We start from the raw sequence: 6679 nt of genomic DNA on the forward strand, positions 1-6679 counted from the left end.
TCGAATCCCGACTCTCTATGACCTTTGTGTCCCTAGCTACAGCCCCTTTTCCCCAGCCCCGCCCCCTTTCTTGACCCTCACACCCCATCCCACCACCCACATCCCCCTAGCAACTCTCTCTAGCCAACCCTCAAACCCCGACCCTACCACCTTCCTATTCCAAGCTATGGCCCCTTTTCCTTAGCCCCACCCATTTCCCTCACCACACCCCTTCCCATCTCTCACTCCACCAACACACCCCTCAAATCCCGACTCTCTATGACCTTCATATCCCTAGCTCCGCCCCTTTCCCTCACCACGATCATGGAACGGACGGACATGCACTTTGACCTTTGATCACCAAAATCTAATCAGTTCATCCTTGAGTCCACGTAGACGTTTGAGGCAAATTTAAAGCAAATCACTCAAGGCGTTCCTGAGATATCACGTTAACGAGCATGAAAATGGCATTCGTGAGGTCACAGTAACTGTGAACTTTGACCACCAAAATCTAATCAGTTCATCCTCGAGTCTGAGTGGACATTTGAGCCAAATTTGAAGCACCTCCGTAAAGGCGTTCCTGAAATGTCGCGTTAACAAGAATCGGACGTACGTACGCCGTACGGACAGACAACCCGAAAACATAATGCCTCGGCCACGGCTATCGCCAGCGGAGGTATGAAAAAGGTAATTCCCCAGTGTACATTAGTGGTTCCCAATATACAATAGAATTGCAGTAATTCCTACAGGCTATCCACCTTATTTTTGAATGGCCCACTGTAAAAAATAATTGTGGGAACAAGGTCCGGTTTAACGTGACTCATTGTTGCAGCTTGCCATTTCCTTTGTTATACTCTTTGGCTGCATACCCGAATTATAAACCGGAAGCTGGAGTCCGTTATAAAAGTTATAAATATATTCACGTTATAAACAACTAACCAACACTGCGGGTCCGTATGGAAACAGTGTTACTCAAAATGGTTAAAAGTTAAATCAATTTGGTCATTCAGTGGCGTTCTACTGCCATGTCAAGTAACTATTACGCTAGCCGTTAGCATTAGCCACAGTAGCCGACTACCCACAATGCATTACGTTATCCCAGCACCCGAACGACACGGCTGTAGAGCAGAATGGCTCTGCTGTCAAATCCTCATAGACGTTTTTTTTTGTCAAGTTAAAACAGTCTATTACACCGGAAGCGGAAGAAGCACCCATCAGGCATCATGGCAGCTAGAAATAAGGTAGCCTAGGTAAACCCAGCCCCCACGTGACCTGCTCTCTCAGTTCCCAGTCACTAGCTTGTGACTGTAAGCAGGGTGAGCCTGAGAGCAGGTCACTGGGGGCTGGGTTTACCCAGGCTAGAAATAAGGTGGATAGAGCTCAACAGTGACCGCCCACTTTTTCACAGCTCCCGTTGCATCAGAAAATTCCCCATTCATTTTCTCCATACTAGATGTTTTGAAAGATCCTTATATAAAAGCGTTTTAAGCCTGGAACCAAACTAACCAGTCAGCTACTGAATCGTGAGTGACCATAAAACATTCAACTCTGAGCCAAAACAATGATTTCATTGTTTTACCAGACAACAAGTTTTAGAATTGGTTCCTGAAGGCACAAGGCAATTAGTGTACGAGTCTCCGAGCAAGAATTCACCTGCTGGGTGAAGCAGACTGGCCTCGACTTTGTGTGGGACCCGGGGTGGCACTTTCAAATTGGCACGAATCTGGTAGAACCTGCAAATACAGACAACATTTTAGAATCTGGTAGAACCTGCAAATACAGAGAGAGTGAACACTGATAGGAATAACTAGTTTAGACTCTAAAGCCCATGGCACACCAAACGAACATTCTCAAACAAACACAAACAAACACGAACAAACACGAACAAAGACAAATGTTCGTTTGGTGTGTCATAGCTGTCTGTCCTTGTCTGTTCGTGTTTGGCGATGTTCGGCGATGTTCTGTCATGTTTGCCAGGATTCGACTTGTTCAATCCGGCGTTGTTCGCTGTTCGCTGTTGTCTGGTAACTTCCCATGTTTTCAGTCGCGTATCCATGGAAACGGAGCTCAAGCATGCGCGCCTAATGCATGCGGTTGTCTGGTCAGTTTGGTCAGAGGCAGAGCCTCCTCTAACTAACGTTACACGCGACGCAGCAAACATACATTTCTCTGCCAACCATGTGCCATCACACTGGGCATCAACAACACTAGCGGGAGACTTCTCCCATGCACTCCCGCAAATAAGTAATGTTGCGCAGCAAGGTTACATAATGAGGGAGAGAGAGAACATCCATGAAGGCTAACAACGAGCTATGCTAATAACTAGCTAGCCGTTCAGAAACACATGTAAACAGCCGTGTGATCACTGAGAACGTCAGTAAAATAAGGAGAGAGCTGCAGGTGCTTATGCAGAACTAGTGCATGATTAAGTACACAGTGGGTAATGACCCGCTGTGATGAAGAATATAGCGAGATTAACCAGGTTGATAGCAGAGAAAACACTGTTGCAGCTGCCATCAGCAGGACCTCCAGGCTTCAACTAGCGTTGCCTGTCACATGACGCCTTCATGGTCCCTCGATAAAGTCTGCAGAAATATGCACGTTCCCTCACCTCTCTCTCAAGAAGCGTCACGTGAGTGTGGCGTTTAAGGCCATCTGTCGCTACAAAAGAAATAAACTGGGTGTATCATTGTATTACTCGACAGATGTATAACTAACTTTGTCAGTCTGAGCCATCTTCTATGTGCTGTAACACAGTGCAGTTTCTATTTTTCTGGTATTTCTTTTTTACATGTTTGGGACTGTTGTGCTGAATATGTTTGGTCGGTGTGCCATGCTTTCAAACAATCTCCAACATCTGCCAACATTCACAGACAATTGTCTGTTGGTGTTTGTTGGTGTTTGTTTGAGAATGTTTGATTGGTGTGCCATGGCCTTAAAGGCCTATGTCCACCAGCTGTGGTACGTCTCCAACATCGGCTGGTGAAAGGCACACCACTGTGTATTTTACAAATCGAGCAGCTCATTTCATCCTTATTATTCTTCCTGAAACGTATCTTTCGGTTTGGGCTTTTTCTTCTTTACATTACCGTTGCTGCGTCTCTCAGGATAGTTAACGTCATTCTCATTCTCTGGATCAACAACAACGTTGACATCACTGGCACTCGGCATCGGGAGGATTAACGTTATTATCGATATCAGATTCTTCATCCTCAATAAAGTAAACATCACTGACACACCGACGTTATTCCCTTCGGGGTCTGCTGGTGTTATGTTAACGCTACCGGTAGAAGTGCCTTCTACGACTGTGTTGTCACATGCGTACAGTATGTGATCTGCATACTAGTAAGGTTGGCATTGCTAATGATATCATTGCCAATGCAGAAAATTGACAGTAAAATGCTAACTAGCGATCTCATTCATGTCAGCCAGCTAACGCTATAGCTAGAACTATCGTCTGCTGCAACTAGCTCTCCCGTATACAAAACCATCGTCGGTCTGACAAATTTTTATTCCATCTGTTTATGTGACTCTTCATGAAAGCAAGCTAACGTGTAATGTTGGCAATGGCTTGTGTTGTGGTTCTGGTCTGCTATCAGTTTGTTGTGATGGAAGTGAAGTTTGGTCCACGCTCGTGTAACCATGTGACGCGTCCGTCCAGTTGTTTGAATGCATAAATCAATGTTCCGCACCAACATAGATCGGTCCGCGTCAAGCTTGTCTAGTCGAGATCTGTATAGCCTATTCTCTGCAGACTATATCAACATTACAAAGGTGTAACCCCCTTTAAGCTGTATAATCACAATAGGCCTATTTTCAATCAACCAGTTAAACGTGTCTATAAGTGTGTGTATCCAAGGGAGAGAATTAACTGTAAGCACAGGTTAGCCTGTATTGTACAAAACCGTAAAATAAATGTATTGTCGTCCTCCCTTGATTTAAAACTTTAGTAACTTATCGCATGCTTGAAACACGTGTGCCAATTAAGAAAAATTTGAACAATTAGCAAAACAGAGATAATACTCGCCCTCTTTGGAAAAGGTCCACATTGTAGAACTTGTGGAGCTCCACAGAGAACTCCACTGTTGCCTGGACTTCACTCATCTTGGTCTTTAAAGGCCGAGGTGCCTTGCATCATGTGGGACACGCCTGTAGGCCTATAAGCACAAAGTCATCACATGAGTCTCTTCACCACCACACCTGTAGGATTTGTTATTCCCAAGTGTCAGGACATGCTACAAAACATTGTCCACAATCATCTAAAGTGTGGGAGTATTTTAGGCCGACAACAATACAATGTGCTTCTCTGTAACGTTAAACTCTGCAAATTGGAAATGACGTAACCCTAACGTTATGTACACCCGGACTGGGTTTAGGTTTTGTTTTGGTGGGCCCCTCCAGGCCTGAAAATAATTCTATGGGAAACACTGCACCGAAATGGCAATTTTGGCTGATACGATAACCGATATTAAGTTGCACACAATCTGGGAACCCAGAGTCTATTTTTATTTGAAAAATAGACTCTGGGACAGCCCTACTGTTTTTCCCAGCTTCCTGTACAGCGCTCCTCTCCTGCCACCGTCACTTCCTTTTCCGCCTCCATGCTCAAATGTTTACAGTCTAAATAGCAACTTGCACAGCGACTTTATAGTAATTTTCCACTGTTGTTGTAAGACGAGTTGACGTCTTCTATGCAGTTTTAACGTTATTAGTGAATAGCTGAAACGGATGCAGAAAAGGAAAGCGGAAATGACGGAAAGGCCACCGTCACTTCCTTTTCTGCGTCCATTTCGGCTATTCGTTAATAACGTTAACACATAAACACACTGCATAGAAGACGTCAACTCGTCCTACAACAACAGTGGAAAATTACTGTAAAGTTGCGGTGCAAGTTGCTATTTAGACTGTAAACAGTTGAGCACGGACACGGAAAAGGAAGTGATGGTGGCAGGAGAGGCGCGCTGTACAGGAAGCTGGGAAAACGGTAGGGCTGTCCCAGAGTCTATTTTTCAAATAAAAATAGACTCTGGGTTCCCAGATTGAGTTGCACATTATGGCCTATGTATAGCTACCATAATGACCCACTACACTTTGTTGGGCTTTGAAGAAAAACACCAGCCACGAGAAAACAACCTTACTTCTGGCGTCCTTGTTTGCTGCTCTTTCCCACCAAGAGCACTTGAATAATGTCATGTCGTAATTCCGACTTCACAACTTCACAAGTACGAGCTTCCGATGAGCACGTGAATGCAGCAAAAACATAGTAACGTTATGGCATGTCATTTTGATGTTACAGGCAGGTAATGTTACCTATAGCGTTAACTGGTGGATTGACAATCTCGGCATGGGCAGGGTGAGGTCACAGGTGTAACGTTGGATGCGTTGGACTCAAACTAAATGTTTTGGGCCCTGACATTAGCACCACTTGTTAAAATCCGTGGGCAGACAGACTAGCGGTCCATTTACTAGGAACGTCTGACTTCATACTAGTCTGTTAGCTAACGCTAATTGTTAGCTCAGCCACCCACCAACAGTTGTAAACACATCTAACGTTAGCTACAGCATGCTAACTTATACTACTTACCATTGCGTTGGCAAGCTACTTCGCTAACTAACATTAGCTAGCTAGCGCTAACGTTAGCTCCGAGTTCAGTCTTCTCGTCGTCCCTTCCCTTTCCTTTGAGGCGTTGACAGAAAACACCACTATGCTGACTAATTCACTTCTTAGCCGCGCTAACGTTCCAAACTAAAATCGTCAAAATGATACACAAACCAGGGAAATAAGTCGGATTCCTTTCTGCTACGTTACTCTACTCAGTCTGAGCTGACCGCAGGCTCTCTCCAGCTGCGCGCTTGTGAACATTTAACTGCGCAGTACTGCGTATCAGAAGCGCAGTTGACGCCACATCCAAGATTGCCACTTGTATCGATATCCCATATCATAAAAGTGTTGATGAAAAAAATTCTCTCGTACTATTTTCCCAGACAATGACTGAAACTGTACACGGCAATGGCAGATAGATAGGCTATTCACAGAATTTGAAAGATGATCTCTACTCCCCCCTGAAATGCAGAAGCCCACAGCATTTATTGTGTCAAACAAAATGTGTCAAACAAACAATATCTCAAAAACTATAGGCTACATGGCATCGCTTATATTTTGACATTCTGAGTGAGAGCAGAAGTAGATCAGGAGTTTGATGTATAATATATGCATGTCGTGGTAAAGTTGTGCAAACTGCAGCAGTTTTTAAAATGTAAACCGCACAGCCGGGGCTAGAGTGAGCACTCAAGGCTGGCTCCATAGGGTCCCATTGCCGTTTTCTTGCAGTGATGCGGTTTGTTTACCAAAATGCTGCTCGGCTGATCCCTCGTATTCAAGTGGAATACCTAGTGGAAATCCTTGGATGCAAGGATGAACTGATTAGATTTTGGTGGTCAAAGGTCAAGGTCACTGTGACCTCACAAACACCATTTTCAAGCTCGGTAACGCCATATCTCAGTAACACCTTGACCAAATTTCTTCACACTGAGCGCAAACGTCTGGACAGATATGCATGCAGCATGTCGACTGCTCACTTGTTGGCGCAGGCATATATCCGCGGTGTGGTCATTCTAGTTTTAATTTATAAACAAAATCCATTCAGCTTTTTTCCCAACAACTTCACAAGTCAATGGCGAGTGGCTTCAGCTTCCCCCC

The sequence above is a fragment of the Poromitra crassiceps genome (assembly GCF_964638095.1).
Source record: "Poromitra crassiceps genome assembly, chromosome: 22".
In the NCBI taxonomy this organism is placed as follows: Eukaryota; Metazoa; Chordata; class Actinopteri; order Beryciformes; family Melamphaidae; genus Poromitra; species Poromitra crassiceps.